Source organism: Drosophila nasuta, unplaced genomic scaffold (genome assembly GCF_023558535.2).
Source record: "Drosophila nasuta strain 15112-1781.00 unplaced genomic scaffold, ASM2355853v1 ctg93_pilon, whole genome shotgun sequence".
Lineage (NCBI taxonomy): Eukaryota > Metazoa > Arthropoda > Insecta > Diptera > Drosophilidae > Drosophila > Drosophila nasuta.
This window is the reverse complement of record NW_026869628.1, coordinates 5,248-27,084: the sequence shown is the minus strand read 5'-3', so window position 1 is coordinate 27,084 and position 21,837 is coordinate 5,248. Positions and strand designations below refer to the sequence as shown.

Below are 21,837 nucleotides of genomic sequence, written 5' to 3'. Positions count from 1 at the left end.
TTCTGCTCTTGGAGTGGACTTGAGTTTCCATACCAATATAGCCAGTATAGTGAAAGTTATCACCAATATGCCAGAAAGTGCGAAGCTGATGGAATTTGCCTTAAAGTTGTTAGTTCGTAGCGTATCCAGTCTTCGAGTGTTGTTGATGTTAAGTTCTTCTAACATCTGTAGCGATAGTACTTCCTCGGCTTTGGTTTTTTCTGCCATCATCTGGAAGAGTGGTGGAATCGCTTCTGCATATCTTGCCTCGCCAGCTTCATATTCGTCATCGCCAATTCTTATTGTGGAGTTTTCGAATTGTATGAGGTAGCTTCCTTTCAGATCTACTTCATCTTGGTCTATTTGTATGCTGCCAGTGTAGTCATTTAACAGAATTGTACCCGTCAAAATTTCTTCATGGTCTGGAACATGTTGGCTATTTACTGTATTGCAGTAGGGTCTTGTGTGGTTTAACAAAGGAGTTATACAAGTATCGTTACTTAAATCTATGATATTATCTCTATGACAAATGATTTTATCGTTATGGGATTCGCAATCATTTTTCTGGGCGTACAAAGCATTATTGCATTTGATAATATTTTCATACTTAATTACGTTTATAACCTTGTCTTTTTTGTTGGTTTTATTTTCATTGCGGTACAAAGTTGATTTCCTAATAGTGGAATGCTTACCATGTACAACATTTCTTTGCCATTTGAGGCTATTTTTAATTTTGCAAATTCTAATAGTTCTTCGACGTTTACAAACATTATTTTTTCGTTTTCTAGTATTTGTTCAATTTTACTTATTTCTAATTCTGATAATATTATAGAGTTTATTGTATTAGTTTTTGCCCATTCAATTGCGTGTATAAGATTGTATAATTCATCTTTAAAAATTTGAATTTTGTATTTTAGAACTGATATTATTTGTTCTTGAAATTCCTTATGTTCTAAAGTTGTTTTCAATATAGCATTAGATCTCATGCTTAGTTCATTTATTCTAATGTTTAGTTCTTTATTTATTACAACTTGTCTATTGTTGTTTTCAAGTTGCTCATTTATTTTAGCTGTTACAATTTCGTGATCATTGCGGTCCGGCGTGCCGGCCAACCATTTCAGGCTGTTCCTGGGAAATCTATGGATCTTGTCATTCTTTTCTTAGGTTTTAGTCGACGCAAATCGATTTTTATTTTTCTAAGTTCGTATTCTAAGAATGGGAAAAGCTGATGATTTTGGCTCACATTTTTCAATGTTTCTTCTAGTTTCCATGCAGTGTTTTCGTATTCTTCTATCTTGAAAACATGGATTACTCTGAATGCGCCATTCTGAATTGCTGCTACTCCAGTCTTGATAGGAATCAACTGAGAATTTGAATAGTCTAGGATTGTGGCCAACCCGTGACATAACGGCAAGAAAAATCTGTAAACGGATATTATGTTTTGATATTATTTTTATGTACTAGTTTGCCTGATTGTGTTTTTATTGTTGTGTTTCTGTCTTCTGAAACTATTTCTTTTTGAATTTTGGTGATAATTTTGATCCTAACCTTTTATCTATTCTGACGTAAATAACTTCTCCTTTCGTATAAGTTTTTATTAGTTTCTTTTTGAATTGTGGTATAATAAATCTTCTTCTTGTTTTCTTTTTATTTCGTTGCTGATCTGATTCCTAGCTTGTTCTAGTTCTTGTGGATCTGTTATTGTTCTTGTTCCGAAGAACACCTCAATTGGTTTCTTCTTGGTAGTGGAATGAATTGAACCGTTGTACTCCTGTACTGCTTTGAAAATTAAACTCTCGAAATCGATTGAATCATTTTCTTTTTAAAACACCTCATTATTTCTGTGAGAGTAGAATGGAATCTTTCCACTTGTCCATTACTTGTGGAGTGATAAGGTGGTGTCGTATATACTTCTGCTTTGAGCTGATCTTTTAGTAGAAATTTAATGGAAGCCGCGTTCAATGCTTTTCGTTATCCATTATAACTAATCGTGGCATGCCGAATGCTATCATAATTTCGCGTAAGGGATGCTTTAGATCTTCGGACGCTTTTGACTTCAGTATCTTTACTTGGGCGTATTTCGAGAATTTGTCTATGGCTGTGAGTACTACTTGTTTTGAGTTAGATAAAGGTCTATGTGAATTATTTCACCGGGGTATTTGGGTATTGGTGTTGATTGAATTTCCCTGTTGTGGATGTCTGTCATATTTAGTGAGTTTGCATGTTTCACATTTCTTTACTATTGACTTGATTTTCTTAGCTAATCCCGGAAAGAAGTATTTGTTTAAAATTTGCTGTTTATTTTCTGTTGCGTTTCTGTGTGCTCGTACATGTTCTTTGGTTCCTATCTCATTCTGTTCATCTTTGTTTGGGACATCTATTACTCGTCTCCAGGTGTATCTTATTTTATAATTAGAAAAATGGTTAGGGTATATTTCCTGAATTTGGCCCAATAATCTTTCTGAGGTGAATAATCCATTTACTATTTTGGGGTCTAGTCTTTCTTTTAAAATTTTGATTAAGTCGTTATCTGTGTAGTGTGTTTTAGAAACTATGTGTCTATGATAACTCGGGAATGGTAATTCAAATGTGTAGGAATCTTTATCTGAAGTTAATAGAAAAAGTTGATTTTGAATACATTAATTGGAGCTTCTACCCCTTGAATGAGGTTGTGTGAGGAACTTTCGTCGCTGTGGACTGTTGCGGCGGAGCTCTCTGTATAAAAGATTGGTGGATTTCGTGATAATGCGTCTGCAACCACGTTTGATGTTCCGGGCTTGTACCTAAGCTCATGGTTAAACTCTTCGAGATAGCTTTTCCATCTCTTAAGCTTTCCATTATGATTTTTATTGCTGAGTGCGAAAGTCAGGGGTTGATGATCGGTGAAGATTATAACCTTTGAAGTGCCATATAGGTACATGCGAAGGTTCTGCAAAGCCCATACTATAGCTAGCATTTCTTTTCATTAGCTGCATAATTTTCTTCGGTTTTAGTGAGGGTACGCGATATGAAAGTAATGGGTTTACCTTCTTGTTCTAATACCGCTCCTATAGCAAAATTAGAGGCATCAGTTGTTAGATGAAATTCCTTTTTGAAGTCAGGATAAGCTAGTAACACGTCATCTGAGGTGAGTGTTCGTTTTATTTTATCGAATGACTCAATTGCCTCATTGTCCAATGTCACTTTAACCTTGCGTGAGGCGTTTTTTCGAGTCTACCTTGTTCTCCTCTTAAAAGTGTAGTGAGAGGTTTTGCTAACTTTGCATAGTCCCTTATAAATCTTCTATAATAACCAGATAATCCTAAAATGATCGTAGATCTTTTTAGTGTTTGTGGCATGGGGAAATCCTGTATTGCTTTAACTTTGTCGATATTGGTTCTTATTCCTTCCGCTGAGATAGTGAAACCCAAGAAGTTAACTTCTTTTTGAAGAACTCGCACTTGTCGAGTTGAACTTTCATATTCGCATCTTGTAGAGTCGTGAAGACTTTCTCTAAATCGTTGGCATGATCGGTTTCAGTTTTGCTGAACACAATTATATCATCGATGTAAACATAGCATATCTTGCTAGTGTGGTCTCTTAAGATATCGTCTAATGTGCGTTGGAATATTGAAGGTGAATTCTTAAGACCGAATGGTAGTCTCGTGAACTCAAATTTCCCTCCGTTAACAGCGAATGCTGTTTTTCTATATCTCTTTCGGACAATGGAATTTGGTGAAAACCACTTTTCAGATCTAAAACTGAAAAGAATTTGTTTTCGCCTAATTGTGCGATTATTTCGCCTATTTCTGGGATCGGGTAACGATCCGGGATGGTTACGTTATTAAGTTTTCGGTAGTCAATAACTACTCTAAACTTCTTTTACCAGATGCGTCTATCTTTTTGGCACCACCCAAACGGGTGCATTATACGGAGACCGTGAAGGTCTAATTATACCATCTCGTAGCAATTCTTGGATTTGGGTTTCTACTTCTGTTCGTAATGAAGCGGGGTATGGGTAATGTTTGCTGTACACAGGGTGTCGGAATTAGTTCTAATTTCACCAACAACTCTTGTTGTGTAGGTCAGTTTCTTGTCTGGGTTCGCGAATAATTCGGAGTAATTGTTTGTTAGTTGAGACATAGTTTGTTTTGTAAGGGTGTCATATGATCGGACCGAATGTTGATGCTGTTCACTGCTTGTGTTTTAGTTGAAGAATTTTGATTTTTCGTCCGCCCTTTATGATCAGAGTGTCGGTTCTTATATCAACTATTGCGTCCAGTTGTTTTAATGTGTCATTCCCTATAATGCCATGGAATGTTTTCAATGTGGGTAATATAAAAATTTAAATGTCAGGTTTTTGAGACCAAAAGATTTAAGAGTGTATGGTGTGTTATTTCTATTTTTCCTCCTACTGAGTTTGCAAAGAATGAGTTGTTATTGATCTTCGGGTTCTTCACTAAATGGGGTTGGACATAGTTCTGATTAGAGCCTGTATCTATTAAAAATTTTAATTTGCTTCCGTCCTCATTACGCATTGGATATACGGCAGTGAGGAACTATTTAATCTAAAAATAGACGTCTGCTGCGTCTGATGGGTTTGTTTCAAAACCATATTCTTCTTCTATTGGATTCTGATCATCCCAATCAGTTAATCCTTCTAGTCCTACTTGCTCAAAATATTCTTGTTCCTCGTCAGCATTTGCTACGTCTTCTGGTTCACCTTCGAAGGCACCAGTTTCGATTTTGAAATGCCTTTGCAATTTCTGCGGTGGCCCATTGTGTACAGATATAGGTGGACGCTTCCCATTCATGTCATTATTATGAGGTCTATTCATATAGTTGACATGCCTAGTTCGAATGGATGGATCTACTTCCATTGGGACAGGTTTGGGCTCTGGTTTTTGAGCAATTGGGCGTGGTGGTGGAGCGAAACTTGGTCTATACAAAGCTCCCTGTTGTATTGGTGGAGCGTATTGTCGTTGAGGGAATGGTACGTTATAGCTCTGTTGAGGAACCGTATTGGTCCAAGATGATTGTGGTCGAGTTCCCCAAGTTGGTCTTATAACAGGTGGATAGTATAAGTTTGGTTCAAATTTGTGTCCATTGTTAGGCAATTGCCTGATTGCCTGAAGTTATGTTGTATTTGTCTAGGTGGTAGTGGAGGTGGCAATTGCCGAGATCTAGGAGCAAAAGAGTTTCGATGCTCCTGGTTTTCTACCAAGCTGCACAGGTGCAGAGCATGGCTCAGATCTCTTGGCTCTTTAATGGCCAATAATCGTGGCATATCGCCGTTCAGGCCGCGCATAAAAGTGTCTAATGCTTTGTCACGATACGTATTGGTCAAAGTTCTGATTACTTCAGGGATTCCTCTTGTGCACTTATTTGGTTGAGTATTAGAGACAAATGATGATACACAACTCTGTAATATTCAGTTACAGTCATACGGCCTTGCGTCAGTGAAAACATCTGATAATCTAGAGTTTTCAAATCACGCTTGTCAGCAAAGTGCGCTGTGAGGCACTTAGATATTGCCTTCCAGTTAAGAGGAGTGTTGTAGGAATTCAACACCGCTTCTGCCTCATCAACAATCTTATTTCGGATTGCGACCATGAGAAGGTAGTATCTATGTGTGTTTTCTTGCCCTTCATAAAGAGCAAGAACTCTTTCGACATTCTTTTTCCAGCTGCCGAACATAGTTCTATCCCCAGAGAATTCCTAATCAATCGAACGGTATCCGGTACCTTATCTTTTTCTTCTCCTAGGCCGGGTCTAACAACTGGTAGATCTAATAAGAGTTCTGGTCTTTCTTCAGTATTAACCGCTTGCCTTATAATTCTACCATCTCTAAGTACTTCATTGATAATTCCTGTTATAGCTTCCTAAGTTCTGGACTGGTAACTGGAGTACTAGTCCTTGGCCTGTTTTGGATCGGTTGTCCTATTTGAAGGTTACTAATTGATTCGGCTAAATCTTCTGCTGTCGCCATTGTCTTGGTTTTGAAGTTTTTAATCGGAAAAACAGTTTTTATTTTGTCTTGATCACGAAATTAATTATTAAAAAAATGTATTCTTGTTTGTAAATTACTTAATAATTAACTTATAGTTTAATTCTTTGTTTTAGATTTTATGAAAGTTTACGTTATTCTTGAACTTACTAAAATAATTGATTTATCAATATACTTTCAAAGTTTTAGATTTCGTTAAGAAAAATTTGGTTAAGTTACTTAATTTAGATTCGTTTTACTATAAAATTTTCCTTTGATTTGTTTTGCTTTTGATTCTTTGTTTCTTTTCGTTTTACTTTAGATTCGTTACGTTACTTAGTTTAGATTCGTTTTAATATAAAATTTTCTTTCAAATTTCTTTTGTTTTTGATTCTTTGTTTCTTTTTGTTTTCTCTTTGATTGATTCTTGTTTCTTATTTCACTTAATGTCTACGCTTACAGTTCTATTAACATCTCGGCGAATCTTCCGCGCTGGTCCTCTGGATGAATCCCGTTTGTCCCGCGTTGAGTAGCGATGGGGTACTTCTTACACTTGGGTGACTTGGGTTCCTCGGGCACACTTAGCACGCGGTGTCCTACGGACTGACACTATAGGACGTCGGCGATAAAAGTTTTTGGCCTGATCTAGGTAATGACGCGACACTTTTTCCACTTATTTATTCGGGGAGTCTAAACCGCTTATCGAGCTTTGTGGCAACTTGTGGCACTTTACTTTGCACGATCACTGTTCACGAGTTTCATTGGGTTTTGCGCGATTGGTCTGTCAACTACCTTTCGATCAGGTCCCTGCTCGGGCGCCAATTAAGAACAAGGGTTCTCTTGAGTTCTAAAAATATAACCGCGAGCAGAGCTCGACTTATTTATTTGATTTCGATTTTAAAACTAAACATTAATTATTATTTGCTAAAACATGAAGACACCTCTGCTGGTTGTTCTGCTGGCGGCGCTGCTCCGTCGTACCCAATGCTACTTTGTTGTTGCTCCCGTTTCCGTTGTAATTGCAGTCATTGCAATTACCATTGCTAACTCGTGGCTGTTGTTGTTGTCATTGCCGTATCCGCTAGCTTTTTAGAGGATCGGGTTACCGTCTGGTTCCCAGACGTTAGTGACCGAAATCTCGCTGACGCAGCGCACGTGTCGTTGGTTATGCGCTGCGGTGTTCCGTAACTTCTAGTTCGGAGCAACAAACTCTGGTGTTAACTTGCGTATACGTATATACATGCTCGCCTCTATATCTGTATCTGTATGAAGGAGGCACTGCGATAGCTCTATTGGTAGAGTGCAAGCATATTACTGTTGCGGTAGTCGGGGACTCGGGTTCGAGCCCGCTCGGGGTACAACATTTTTTTTTATACCCGCTACCCATAGGGTAGAAGGGTATTATAACTTTGTGCCGGCAGGAAATGTATGTAACAGGTAGAAGGAGGCATCTCCGACCCTATAAAGTATATATATTCTTGATCAGCGTCAACAGCCGAGACGATCTAGCCATGTCCGTCTGTCCGTATGAACACCTAGATCTCAGAGACTATAAGAGATAGAGCTATAATTTTTTCGACAGCATTTGTTATGTTTGCACGCAGATCAAGTTTGTTTCAAATTTTTGCCACGCCCACTTCCGCCCCCCGCAAATCAAAAATCGAATAACAAGCGTAATTGTAACGCTAGAGTTCCGAATTTTGGTATATACAATAATAACTATAGCATCTATGATTGCTGAAAATTTGGTTGCGATCAGATAAAAATTGTTGAAGTTATTAAAGAAATAGTTTTGTATGGGCAAAAACGCTTTCTATGTATGTGTTGTATGTATGCGTATACGTATATACATGCTCGCCTCTATATCTGTATCTGTATGAAGGAGGCACTGCGATAGCTCTATTGGTAGAGTGCAAGCATATTACTGTAGCGGTAGTCGGGGACTCGGGTTCGAGCCCGCTCGGGGTACAAAATTTTTTTATACCCGGTACCCATAGGGTAGAAGGGTATTATAACTTTGTGCCGGCAGGAAATGTATGTAACAGGTAGAAGGAGGCATCTCCGACCCTATAAAGTATGTATATTCTTGATCAGCGTCAACAGCCGAGACGATCTAGCCATGTCCGTCTGTCCGTCCGTCCGTATGAACACCTTGATCTCAGAGACTATAAGAGATAGAGCTATAATTTTTTCGACAGCATTTGTTATGTTTGCACGCAGATCAAGTTTGTTTCAAATTTTTGCCACGCCCACTTCCGCCTCGCAAATCAAAAAATCGAATAACAAGCGTAATTGTAACGCTAGAGTTGCGAATTTTGGTATATACAATAATAACTATAGCGTTTAAGATTGCTGAAAATTTGGTTGCGATCAGATAAAAATTGTTGAAGTTATTAAAGAAATAGTTTTGTATGGGCAAAAACGCTTTCTATGTATGTGTTGTATGTATGCGTATACGTATATACATGCTCGCCTCTATATCTGTATCTGTATGAAGGAGGCACTGCGATAGCTCTATTGGTAGAGTGCAAGCATATTACTGTAGCGGTAGTCGGGGACTCGGGTTCGAGCCCGCTCGGGGTACAAAATTTTTTTATACCCGGTACCCATAGGGTAGAAGGGTATTATAACTTTGTGCCGGCAGGAAATGTATGTAACAGGTAGAAGGAGGCATCTCCGACCCTATAAAGTATGTATATTCTTGATCAGCGTCAACAGCCGAGACGATCTAGCCATGTCCGTCGTTTTTTTTATACCCGGTACCCATAGGGTAGAAGGGTATTATAACTTTGTGCCGGCAGGAAATGTATGTAACAGGTAGAAGGAGGCATCTCCGACCCTATAAAGTATGTATATTCTTGATCAGCGTCAACAGCCGAGACGATCTAGCCATGTCCGTCTGTCCGTCCGTCCGTATGAACACCTTGATCTCAGAGACTATAAGAGATAGAGCTATAATTTTTTCGACAGCATTTGTTATGTTTGCACGCAGATCAAGTTTGTTTCAAATTTTTGCCACGCCCACTTCCGCCCCGCAAATCAAAAATCGAATAACAAGCGTAATTGTAACGCTAGAGTTGCGAATTTTGGTATATACAATAATAACTATAGCATTTATGATTGCTGAAAATTTGGTTGCGAGCAGATAAAAATTGTAGAAGTTATTAAAGAAATAGTTTTGTATGGGCAAAAACGCTTTCTATGTATGTGTTGTATGTATGCGTATACGTATATACATGCTCGCCTCTATATCTGTATCTGTATGAAGGAGGCACTGCGATAGCTCTATTGGTAGAGTGCAAGCATATTACTGTTGCGGTAGTCGGGGACTCGGGTTCGAGCCCGCTCGGGGTACAACATTTTTTTTATACCCGCTACCCATAGGGTAGAAGGGTATTATAACTTTGTGCCGGCAGGATATGTATGTAACAGGTAGAAGGAGGCATCTCTGACCCTATAAAGTACAGTAGATTCCGGTTATAACGACTTTCAAGGGACCGACCATTTTACGTCGTTATAACCGGAGGACGCACTAACCGGAAGGAGCAAAACTAATTTGTTATACCCGCTACCCATAGGGTAGAAGGGTATTATAACTTTGTGCCGGCAGGAAATGTATGTAACAGGTAGAAGGAGGCATCTCCGACCCTATAAAGTATATATATTCTTGATCAGCGTCAACAGCCGAGACGATCTAGCCATGTCCGTCTGTCCGTCTGTGTGTCTGTCCGTCTGTGTGTCTGTCCGTCCGTCCGTATGAACACCTAGATCTCAGAGACTATAAGAGATAGAGCTATAATTTTTTTCGACAGCATTTGTTATGTTCGCACGCAGATCAAGTTTGTTTCAAATTTTTGCCACGCCCACTTCCGCCCCGCAAATCAAAAAATCGAATAACAAGCGTAATTTAAAAGCTAGAGTTGCGAATTTTGGTATATACAATAATAACTATAGTAGTTATGAGTCCTGAGAATTTGGTTGCGATCAGATAATAAGTTTGGAAGTTATTAAAGAAATACTTTTGTATGGGCAAAAACACCAACTTACTAGGGCTCTTAGTTGCTTTGGCTAACAATCTGGTATATTGTGCTGTCTATGGTATATTTTGAATGCGGTACTACACATTTATGCAGTATATTCGGTATATTTTAAGAATAATACCGCAAAATTTATTGCTTTTATTTAAAATGGGTAGCGGGTATCTCACAGTCGAGTACACTCGATTGTAGCTTTCTTACTTGTTTTTGTTTATTTTATGGTTGCCAGTTCGTAATAGGCTTCTAAAATAAAACAAATACATTTTAAATAAAAAAAAGTTTTTTTTGAGACATTTTGCGGGTGTAATGCACAAGTGGTTGAGCTTAAACTAAATGACCTCTTCATTGCGCATTTTGTGCATTTTGCGCATTAACTCACATTTGGCGAAATTACGCATTCAAAAGCAGAAAAACTATAAATATAACGGAATAGGCTATGTGCATTTTGCGCATTAACTCACATTTGGCGAAATTACGCATTCAAAAAGCAGAAAAACTATAAATATAACGGAATAGGCTATGTGGTCTGCACACGCACGCTGTAAACATTTGTGTGACGTCAGCATTGCACTTCGACTGTCTCTCTCTAACAGCAGCGTTGCTAAGGCGAAGGGTAAGACTGACAGAGAGTAGTAAGAGTCTAAGAGCTTCGTGTCGCTGATACGCACACAAGCAAGGGCGCCGATCACTGATAAATACATACATTTCTAATTACGCCGTTTGATGCTTAAATTTGTTGGCAATTTTACGCTGAATTTGTTATACCCGCTACCCATAGGGTAGAAGGGTATTATAACTTTGTGCCGACAGGAAATGTATGTAACAGGTAGAAGGAGGCATCTCCGACCCTATAAAGTATATATATTCTTGAACAGCGTCAACAGCCGAGACGATCTAGCCATGTCCGTCTGTCCGTCTGTGTGTCTGTCCGTCTGTCCGTCTGTCCGTCCGTCCGTATGAACACCTAGATCTCAGATACTATAAGAGATAGAGCTATAATTTTTTCGACAGCATTTGTTATGTTTGCACGCAGATCAAGTTTGTTTCAAATTTTTGCCACGCCTACTTCCGCCCCGCAAATAACAAGCGTAATTGTAACGCTAGAGTTGCGAATTTTGGTACATACAATAATAACTATAGCATTTAAGATTGCTGAAAATTTGGTTGCGATCAGATAAAAATTGTTGAAGTTATTAAAGAAATAGTTTTGTATGGGCAAAAACGCTTTCTATGTATGTGTTGTATGTATGCGTATACGTATATACATGCTCGCCTCTATATCTGTATCTGTATGAAGGAGGCACTGCGATAGCTCTATTGGTAGAGTGCAAGCATATTACTGTAGCGGTAGTCGGGGACTCGGGTTCGAGCCCGCTCGGGGTACAAAATTTTTTTATACCCGCTACCCATAGGGTAGAAGGGTATTATAACTTTGTGCCGGCAGGAAATGTATGTAACAGGTAGAAGGAGGCATCTCCGACCCTATAAAGTATGTATATTCTTGATCAGCGTCAACAGCCGAGACGATCTAGCCATGTCCGTCTGTCCGTCCGTCCGTATGAACACCTTGATCTCAGAGACTATAAGAGATAGAGCTATAATTTTTTCGACAGCATTTGTTATGTTTGCACGCAGATCAAGTTTGTTTCAAATTTTGCCACGCCCACTTCCGCCCCGCAAATCAAAAATCGAATAACAAGCGTAATTGTAACGCTAGAGTTGCGAATTTTGGTATATACAATAATAACTATAGCATTTATGATTGCTGAAAATTTGGTTGCGAGCAGATAAAAATTGTAGAAGTTATTAAAGAAATAGTTTTGTATGGGCAAAAACGCTTTCTATGTATGTGTTGTATGTATGCGTATACGCCTCTATATCTGTATCTGTATGAAGGAGGCACTGCGATAGCTCTATTGGTAGAGTGCAAGCATATTGCTGTAGCGGTAGTCGGGGACTCGGGTTCGAGCCCGCTCGGGGTACAAAATTTTTTTTATACCCGGTACCCATAGGGTAGAAGGGTATTATAACTTTGTGCCGGCAGGAAATGTATGTAACAGGTAGAAGGAGGCATCTCCGACCCTATAAAGTATATATATTCTTGATCAGCGTCAACAGCCGAGACGATCTAGCCATGTCCGTCTGTCCGTCTGTGTGTCTGTCCGTCTGTCCGTCTGTCCGTCCGTCCGTATGAACACCTAGATCTCAGAGACTATAAGAGATAGAGCTATAATTTTTTTCGACACCATTTGTTATGTTTGCACGCACATCAAGTTTGTTTCAAATTTTTGCCACGCTCACTTCCGCCCCCGCAAACAACAAGCGTAATTGTAACGCACAACAGTCGCGTCGCAAATATTGATACCGCCATACAATTTAAATTCAAATTGCAAATTAACGGACAATGCTCACCCCTACACCACAAGTTCAATGTGAGTCTTTACGACGAAGATTGAATTTGAAAAAGGGTGAACAAGAACCTATCAAAGGTCTTTAGCATGGAATGTGCCTATTTCTTTCCGTGTTAGACCTTGCAATAAGTACAAAGAATTGCCCATTTTCTTTTTAATGCGAGCGTTGATTCCAACAGGAGCTAACTTGGCATTAAAATTAGTTGCAAAATTCCGTTTGACCACTTGTTGTCCAACTTCAAAAGAACGTGGTCTACTACGCAAATTATACATCTGTTGATTTTTCTCATAAGCCATTGTGAGATGTTTTTCAATGTCTGCACGAATCTTCTGAAATTGATCAATTCTATTTAAACCTTCCGTTCCATCGCTAAGCAAGTCAAGATTTCTAAGCAATTTAAAATCTTGACCGTGGGTGGTCATATGTTTTCCGAATACTACAAAATATTGAGATATACCAATCGACTGGTTTATGGAATTTCTTAAAGCCGCATTGATACTTGGCAAATAAATGTCCCACACCCGCTGATCACTCCGTATATAAGCTCTTAAGGCTGCGTTGATAGAGCGATTAACTCTTTCGGCTGCATTTGATTGCGGAGCATACGCACCTGTTCTTATATGCTGAACTCCGAATTTGGAAATAAAGTTAGTGAACTCATGGCTTTTAAATTGAGTGCCATTGTCGCTAACTATAACTTCCGGTACTCCAAAACATGCAAAGATATCATCTCTTAAATAATTGATAATAACTTGCGATGTAAATTTCTTTACTGGTTTAAGAAAGGTAAACTTAGAAAAATGGTCAAGGATGATGAAAATTCCTACGTTGCCTTGTTTAGTGCGCGGAAAAGGACCAATAAAATCGATGTATAACAGGGAACAGTTCTAACTCGAACGCAGCGATTTCTGTCACTTCTTCGAAGGATCTAGAAAGTGCATCAGCTACTACATTTTCACTTCCTTTTCTGTGTTTAATATCAAAAGAAAAGCCCTGTAATTTAATTGCCCATCGAGCCAGCCTCCCACTCAAGTCTGATTGGTTCATTAACCAACGTAGGCTTGCGTGATCAGTAACGACTTTAAAAGACTGTCCTTCGATATACATTCTAAATTTTTTATTGCAAGAACAACCGCTAAGCATTCAAGCTCAGTCACTGTGTAGTTTCGTTGGGCTTTATTTAGCTTTTGAACATATGAGCGATGGGTCTCTCGCTTCCTGATTCATCCACTTGAGCTAATACAGCGCCTACTACATAAGACGAAGCGTCGCATTGTACAACGAATGGCTTTGAATAATTCGGATGAATTAGATATGAATCAGTACACAGCTTGCGTTTGATTTCATCAAAGGCCACTTGAGCTACGTCATTCCATTCATACGATTTTCCTTTTAATAATTCAGTTAGGGAAATATGACTGTAGAATACTGGGAAATGAATCGCTGATACCATCCAGTCATACCTAAAAATCTTCTTAGTTGTTTAGTTGTTTTTGGAGCTGGGAACTCATCACGGCTTGTATTTTGTTAAGGTTTATTTGGAGAGTACCTTCTCCTACAATATATCCAAGAAAATTTACTTGACTGACTTTTTCCGACATTTATCGTCACTCCCGCTTTATGCAATTCTGTAGCAACTGTAGACAAATGCTCCAAGTGCTCATCAAAACTTGCTGACATGACTAGCAGATCATCAAGATTGTGAGGTAGTTGTCTAAATTAAAGTTGCAACAAAAATGAACATCTGATTGTCACAAATCAAAGCATCGGCTGATGCGCCAAAGCCTTAATTAAGTTGGCAACTCTACTTAGCATAGCTCAACTGTTGAGTCTATCGAACGGGGAGTAGTGCAATGATCCACACAGAGATGCTTTGAGCACTCACTAAGGGCAGCCATCTTCACTTTTGCAACTTTTTCACTGAGAACATACATTTACATCAAACCAAAAATTTGCAAAGAAAAATTGCAAAAATAAATATAAAATAATACTGCAACCAAGCCAACAATTTTGGCATCCAATGTTTTCTTTTGTCGCCAACTTGGATTGGCCGGCTCTTTAGAGAGTTTAGAACTGCTAAATTTTCTCTTTGCCACTGATTGGTAAGTTGTGTCAATCTGATTAGACCTTGCGGTAAAAATGTTATTTTATGCAGCTTATTGGTCATACCGCTGGCAATTGCACACGCTAGACCCTCCATAGAGTGTAATAGGTGTTGCACATTGCGGTCCTCGCCTTCCCAAGCGCAGGCGGCTCTTCACCCTAACCTGCAAGCCTAAGGGAGTATTGGTGAAGGCAGCGAACCTCGCTGCGAACAGCCAGCTAGAGCAAGAATAAGGCAATAATCTTGCGGCAGCGAATCTTCGCTGCAGATTATCAAACGGTATTCGATAGCGGCTCAGCGAAGGCGATACTAGAGACGTTCAAAGGAGCGTAGATCTTCCGGCGAGAGATCTACGGCTCCACAAAAACACGCCAGTACCATCTGCATTGGATTGTTTTCGTTCGTAAAATGCACTAAGAGCGCCAACATGGTTTGAAAAACTGAAAAGTTAAATTGAATTTGTATTTAGTACTTGTCAAAATCAACTAACTCATTTCTTCGACCTTTATACAGCCAACATGGGGTACATAGGGATTCGATAGCCTGATATCCATAACCCTTTATCATCTTTAACAGCTATCATCAACATTCATATATGCTACGACGGATTCATCAGTTATCAGGCCTGCTAACATCGATGGAAAGTGCGTAAGTACGGCATAGCCGTGTCTGTAATTATAGTTGATTGGGGTTGTGATTGTGAAGCCCTCGTTTCCTTGTTGGTCCGTGTTGGTTACCTATCTTTCGTATTATTAAGTCATGAAGACAACCGTTTAAGTAAAACAAATTAACGTAACGATAAATAAAAGCTCAATAAATCAAGCACTATTGTTAACTAGAGATAATTTGTATAAACAAAATGAAGTATGTTTATTAAATTACTGTATATCATGGAGAAGAAAACAATGATGTGTTAACTTTTTAATTCTAATTGGGCACTGAATGTGCGAACGTTTGAGATAATGCGAAATGAGTACTGTCCCTCTCCCTAGTATTACACTCTGTCTACACTTTAATTTATGATGACTTACTACCCAGTCGAAGCCAAAGACCCACCCCAGCCCTAAACTGAGCCGGCAAGTTAGCTAGACAGAGTAGGCTTAGACGAGTAGAACCTCGTGGTGTTCGTCACATAATTAAATGGCGCCCAACTCGTGAGGCCTATGGAAAATGTGCCCCAAAATAAAAATTTCCTCATCAAACTATTCATTCTTTTTATTGAAAACATAGATGTATGAATTTTCTGCCTTCTGGATTGGCTGTTTACTGATGAGAAATTCGGAAGCAGACCAGGCGAAAAGAACATGCATAGCGGATTCATTAATTGATAGTGTTATCAATGAATTAAACCTGCTAAATACAATTTTCTGGCCAATAATGTGATTAAGGAATTTTTGTAGAATTGATGAATTTCGATTCGCTACCGAATCATTGTTAGGCCCAGTACACAATATTGTGTTGTGGTATTGAAATCGAGAATTGTTCAGTATTGGTTAATATCGATCTGTTCCTCTTTCAATCACAAACACTCATCAAATACGTTACTAATCAAAGTAGATTCAGACTCTCAGTATTCACTTCACATTATCTTAAAATCGCATTGAAGGGTAAGTCCCAAACTTAAAAACTTAAAACTTGAACACTATATTATCACATATCGTCAACTTATTTTTGTCAATTACCTTATCAATATCGAATACCGTACTAGTTCACATTCATACTTTAATTCATTATGCCGGTTACTCGCAGCCACGAAAACCTCGCATCAGCTAGTTCATTAATTCTTTGCAAAATTTGCAATGATTTAAAATCGTCTGAATTTGAATTAGTAAAACCCCTTGTAGTCATAACTTTCACTCCGAATGTATATCCAATTGGCTCAATAGTAGCGAAACTTGTCCAACTTGCAAAAGCCGTGCAGGATAGGAGATATTTTTGGCTTAGAACAATCTGAAGGGTTAAGCATGCTTCATACAGTTGCAGCACCCCAGATTCACGCGATGCCTCGGGAGCCTCTGGCACTAAACCGCGAGAGCGACCCAAAACAAGAGCTAATCAGAGAGAGAATCTCATGAGAAATGCTGCACGAGCAAGTCACCTACCCCGAGCATCAATAGGAAGTATAACCTCACCCGTTCCAGCTGTGTCTGAACAACGAGTTCAAGGACTTATCACTTCTTCACTCGATAACTTTCGAGCTGAACTAGTCGCTACTATCGCTGATCAGGTTGAATTTGCCTTCAGAAACTTAAATATTGCCGCCCAACCGCCAATAGTTCGTTCCGAGGAACCGCAATTGGAATGGGATAACGAAATTCCAGATCCGAATAACGAAGGATCGAGGCAATCAGGAAATATATCTGGTAGTATCGATCGGCCTGACCGAATTTCCAGTACCATTGTTAATTGGCATCTTAAGTTCAGTGGTACACCAACTGATATACCAATCGAAGACTTTATATATCGAATAAATTGCTTGACCTCTCGTTGTTTGAGCGGAAGCTTTGATACGTTGTTTCAGTTCGCTCACTTACTATTCTCAGGTCCAGCGTTAACATTGTATTGGAGGTTTCATCGTAGCTCTCATCATAGGAATTGGTATAATCTTTGTTCTCGTTTATGCTAAAGATACCAAAATCAAAGAACCGATGAAGTCATAAAATATAGCTTACGACGCAGGAAACAAAAGTTTAATGAACCTTTCGACAAATATCTGGATGCTATGTTGAACATAGCAGATACGCTCTTGGTCTCTTATGTTAAACAGAATTTGAAACCAGATCTTCGACATGAACTATTACATGTTCCAATTCAAATTTAGCTATCCTTCGTAGAGAATGTCACAAACATGAATCAAATGAATCAAACGCTGGAATTGCGATGAAATTGGTCATCGTTACCAGGATTGCCTGAAATCACGTCGTATATTTTGTTATGGCTGTGGAAAACTTGACACATATAAACCAAACTGTACAAAATGTAAAACCAAACAAGAAAACTCGCAGAAGGGTATTCGCTTACCACCAAAAGCGGATATCCGCAATTAAAAATAGAAACAAATTCTCTAGAGTATTTTCAACCACCTGCTATATCGAATAACTTACCTGACTTACAAATTCATCGACATTTTATACCTTATCATTTGCGATTAAGAAAAATTCACACATCTCCAAAATCGCGTGCTGCTCATCGTATGCATACATTTTGGTCGAAAAACTGTGTACTAAATTCTTATAGGATATCAGCTATCGTAAATAAAGACAACGATATACGACCCTTTACTTACCTCAACATTCTCGATCAGCGTTGTTTGGCCTTGCTCGATAGCGGAGCAAATAAAAGCGTGATTGGAGGAAACTTAGCAAAGTTCATTCTTGAAAATAATATTAACTATCTTAAAATCAAAGGATTTGTTAAAACTGCTGATGGACAACCTCAAAAGGTCGCTGGTACCATTAATCTTCCGATCGAGTATAATTCGACAAAGCAATCTTTTGAGTTCCTAATTGTTAGCGCCATCACGCAAGATGTTATTTGCGGAATTGACTTTTGGAATAAATTTGGAATTTCTGTTAGTTATGTTAGTGCAGTAACTGAATCTGAAATGGAAAATGAAACGATACCCAAACTGTCTCTTACAGTGATGCAAAAACGCAGATTACAAGCAGTTGTTGATTTTTTCCGTCATGCGAAAGGAAAAACAACACTTCTTGAACATACTATAGACACAGGAGATAGTACTCCTATTAAACAACGATACTATCCCATATCTCCAGCTAAAGAAAAGCGACTTTGTGTCGAGATTGACCGCATGTTACGTTTAGGAGTAATAGAAGAAGCTTCTAACTCTCCATGGTCCTCGCCTGTGGTTTTGATTGTTAAACCTGGCAAAGATCGTCTATGTCTTGATTCTCGAAAGCTAAATGCAGTGACGAAGAAGGACGCATATCCCATGCCTAGCTTAGAAGGTCTTCTAAGTCGATTGCCATCTGTTAAGTGCATTTCCAAAATCGATTTAAAAGATGCCTTTTGGCAAATTTCTCTAGACAAAGAAGCGCGACCAAAAACTGCTTTACGGTACCAAATAGACCCTTGTATCAGTTTACTCGCATGCCATTTGGCTTGTGTAACTCACCGCATACAATGTGTCGTCTTATGGATCAAGTAATTCCCTATGACATGAAGGAACACGTATTCGTATACCTAGATGATCTATTGATCATGTCCTCTAACTTTGAAGACCACTTACTGCATCTGACCGAAGTGGCAAGTAGATTACGAAAAGCGGGATTAACAATAAATGTTGCCAAAAGTCAGTTTGGAATACGAGAAGTAGATTACTTAGGCCATGTAGTAGGAGAAGGCACACTTCGAGTAAATCCAATGAAATTGCAAGCCGTTTCCGAATTTCCGGTGCCACAGTCCAGACGCCAACTGAGACGATTCCTGGGCATGACTGGTTGGTACCAGCGTTTTATTCCCCAGTACTCAACGGTCATCTTTGCACTAACAGAGCTGCTAAAAGGAAAGAAATTTGAATGGAATGAAGAGGCCCAACATGCGTTCGAAGCAATAAAACATAGACTATGTGCTGCTCCGTTTTGCGTCATCCCAACTATGAGTTGCCATTCATAGTGCAATGTGACGCTTCAACATATGGCATCGGCGCCGTATTAGCTCAACTTGATGCAGAAGGCAACGAACTACCCATTGCCTATATGTCGAAAAAGTTGAACAAAGCACAACGAAATTATTCTACAACGGAATTAGAATGCTTGGCAGTTGTATTAGCCATTAAGCGATTCCGTATGTATATAGAAGGCCAATCATTTAAAGTTATAACCGATCATGCAAGTCTGAAATGGTTGATGAATCAAACAGACCTTCATGGCAGACTCGCTCGATGGGCGTTAAAGCTACAAGGAATGGATTTTCAGATCGAACATCGGAAGGGCAGTCAAAATGTAGTGTCTGACACTCTTTCCAGAGCATTCGAAGAAACGTCCCTACATCTCTCAGAAATTCGGTGATAGTTTCAGCTCATTGTACCCCAACGTCAGCACATTGCGGCACAGCGAAGTGTCTAAAACGCATTGGTAGGCATTTTTATTGGCCACGAATGGTAGTGGAAGTGCGAGACTTTATCAGCAAATGCGAAATATGTCAAACCTCAAAATACCCAACACAAAATCTAAAGCCGCCAATGGGTATTCAAACAATTAGTGAGCGAGTATTTCAAAGACTCTACATAGATTTCATAGGTCCGTTTCCACGCTCAAAACTTGGTAATATCGGAATTTTTATCATCCTAGATCATCTTTCAAAATTCACATTCCTTATACCAGTTAAGAAATTTTCGACTTTAATAATCATTGATCACTTGCGCAACACAGTATTTAACTGTTTTGGCACACCAGAGTTCATAATCAGCGATAACGGCACTCAGTTTATAAGCCGAGAATTCGCTGCATTTTTGTCTTCGTATGGTATCAAACACATGTTCACTGGAGCATATTCCCCTCAAAGTAATGCAGCTGAAAGAGTCAATAGATCCATTAATGCGGCGTTAAGATCATTTATTCGATCAGACCAGCGAGAATGGGATATATATGTTAGCAGTATCAATTGTGCTCTACGCAATAACATACATCAATCGATAGGCGCGTCACCGTACTATGTTGTATTTGGACAGCATATGATGACGCATGGTAAAGACTACACAGTGTTTAAAAATTTGAATCTCTTAAGTGAAGGAACTGCTCGACTCGAGCGTGCCGATAAATTCTCTAAAATCCGTGCTGATATTCACAAATATCTGAAAAAGGCATATGAAAAGAATCAGAGATCGTATAACCTTCGTACTAAACAACGAACCTTTGAAGTTGGTCAGACAGTAATTAAGCGTAACTGGGCACTGAGCAATATGGCAAACAATTTCAACGCTAAGCTTGCACCAGTCGGCCTTAGGGCACGAGTAAAGCGAAGAATTGGACAGGCCTTATACCTATTAGAAAATTTAGAGGGCAAGGAAATTGGTCAATTTCATGCTAAAGACTTGTGGGAATTCAAAGAGTAACTACCTTCTTTCAGATTTTACGTCTTCGATCGAACTCTCGATTAACCCTCTGAGCCCCAAGAGTGCCTTGAGGCACTCATTACATTATTACAATTTTAAAAATAATAAACGCTATTTCTACGTTTAAATATTTTTTAGCCGTTAAGAATAGATGCTCAATTATGTATAGAAGCTTTGAAAGCTCTCAGAAGCTTTTAACGGTACTTGCACAGAACATGTGTTTCGCCGCGTGTGAAATTTGAGCTGCAGTGAAGTGGGATTTCTTTTGAATATAAAAGTTAAAATATAAAACTAAACCAAACCATTAATTTTTACTGAGAGGTAAGTTAATTTAGTATTAAAATAATATTACAGATATGCAAATATGTAATTGGTATGCATTGTATCAGTGAAATAGTGATAAGTGCCTTGAGGCATCTTTGGGGCAGTAAGCAAACTTTTGTTCCAAGTAGCTATTTCACAATTATTTGCAATCTGCAGTGGTTTAAAGAGGTTTTTCTTAATAAAAATTCTTAAATTAGAAAATATGGCAAATCGAAAGCGCTTCAAGTTATCCGACTTGACAGATGATCAGTTAATGGAATTATTTGAGTCAGTCCCGTCAGATGAGGAGGTCTCAAATATTTCTAGTGACGACGAGGACAATGATTTAAATGTGGTGGAAGCTCTAAACGCTGCATTAGAGGAAGCCGATTCTGTCTCTTTTATAGTTGGCAATAAGGAAAATGTTTTAAATAGTGCCCAGGATCCTAAGTCTACAGGAAAGGCTACAAAACGTCCTCGATCGCCATTGCCAACTATAGAAGATTCGGGATGCGAATATTTACCAAATTCTGGAGGATTTAATGCTGCTGGTAAACAAATATAACTGAGATTTTTATATAAGTGATTAATAATTTATATATGGGTAGGTCTTGAATCGATTACAAAGGAACCCACTAAGATTCTCTGGAGGGAGCAATCGATGCAGTTGCATGTAAACTGTATAGCCTTTCGAGGAGATTCCTCGCTTACAGAAGAAATTAAGGGGCTGGAAACTCCATTTGAGATATTTTGCTACTTTTTGATGGAGAAATTATGAAAATGATTGTCGAGGACACAATGCGCGCAGCCTTAACTGACAACATTTCAAATAATTTCAAAATTACCATCGATGACATTCATCATTATATCGGCATTCTAATTTACATATCGATTTACCGCTATCCGAATTTGAGGAGTTATTGGGGACAAAATGCGTTCGGACCCATTCAAAATTGCATGA

General features: G+C 38.8%; 1 long non-coding RNA gene across 1 annotated transcript; it reads right to left on the bottom strand.

Annotated features, from left to right (window-relative positions):
* Nucleotides 1-2,166: 2,166 nt before the first annotated feature.
* On the bottom strand, nt 2,167-6,238 carry LOC132798107 (uncharacterized). Its single transcript, XR_009633897.1, has 3 exons — nt 6,116-6,238; nt 2,310-2,379; nt 2,167-2,239 (listed from the first exon to the last, which is right to left on the bottom strand). It is a non-coding gene; the product is annotated as an uncharacterized LOC132798107 (long non-coding RNA).
* Between the last annotated feature and the right edge of the window lie 15,599 nt (nt 6,239-21,837).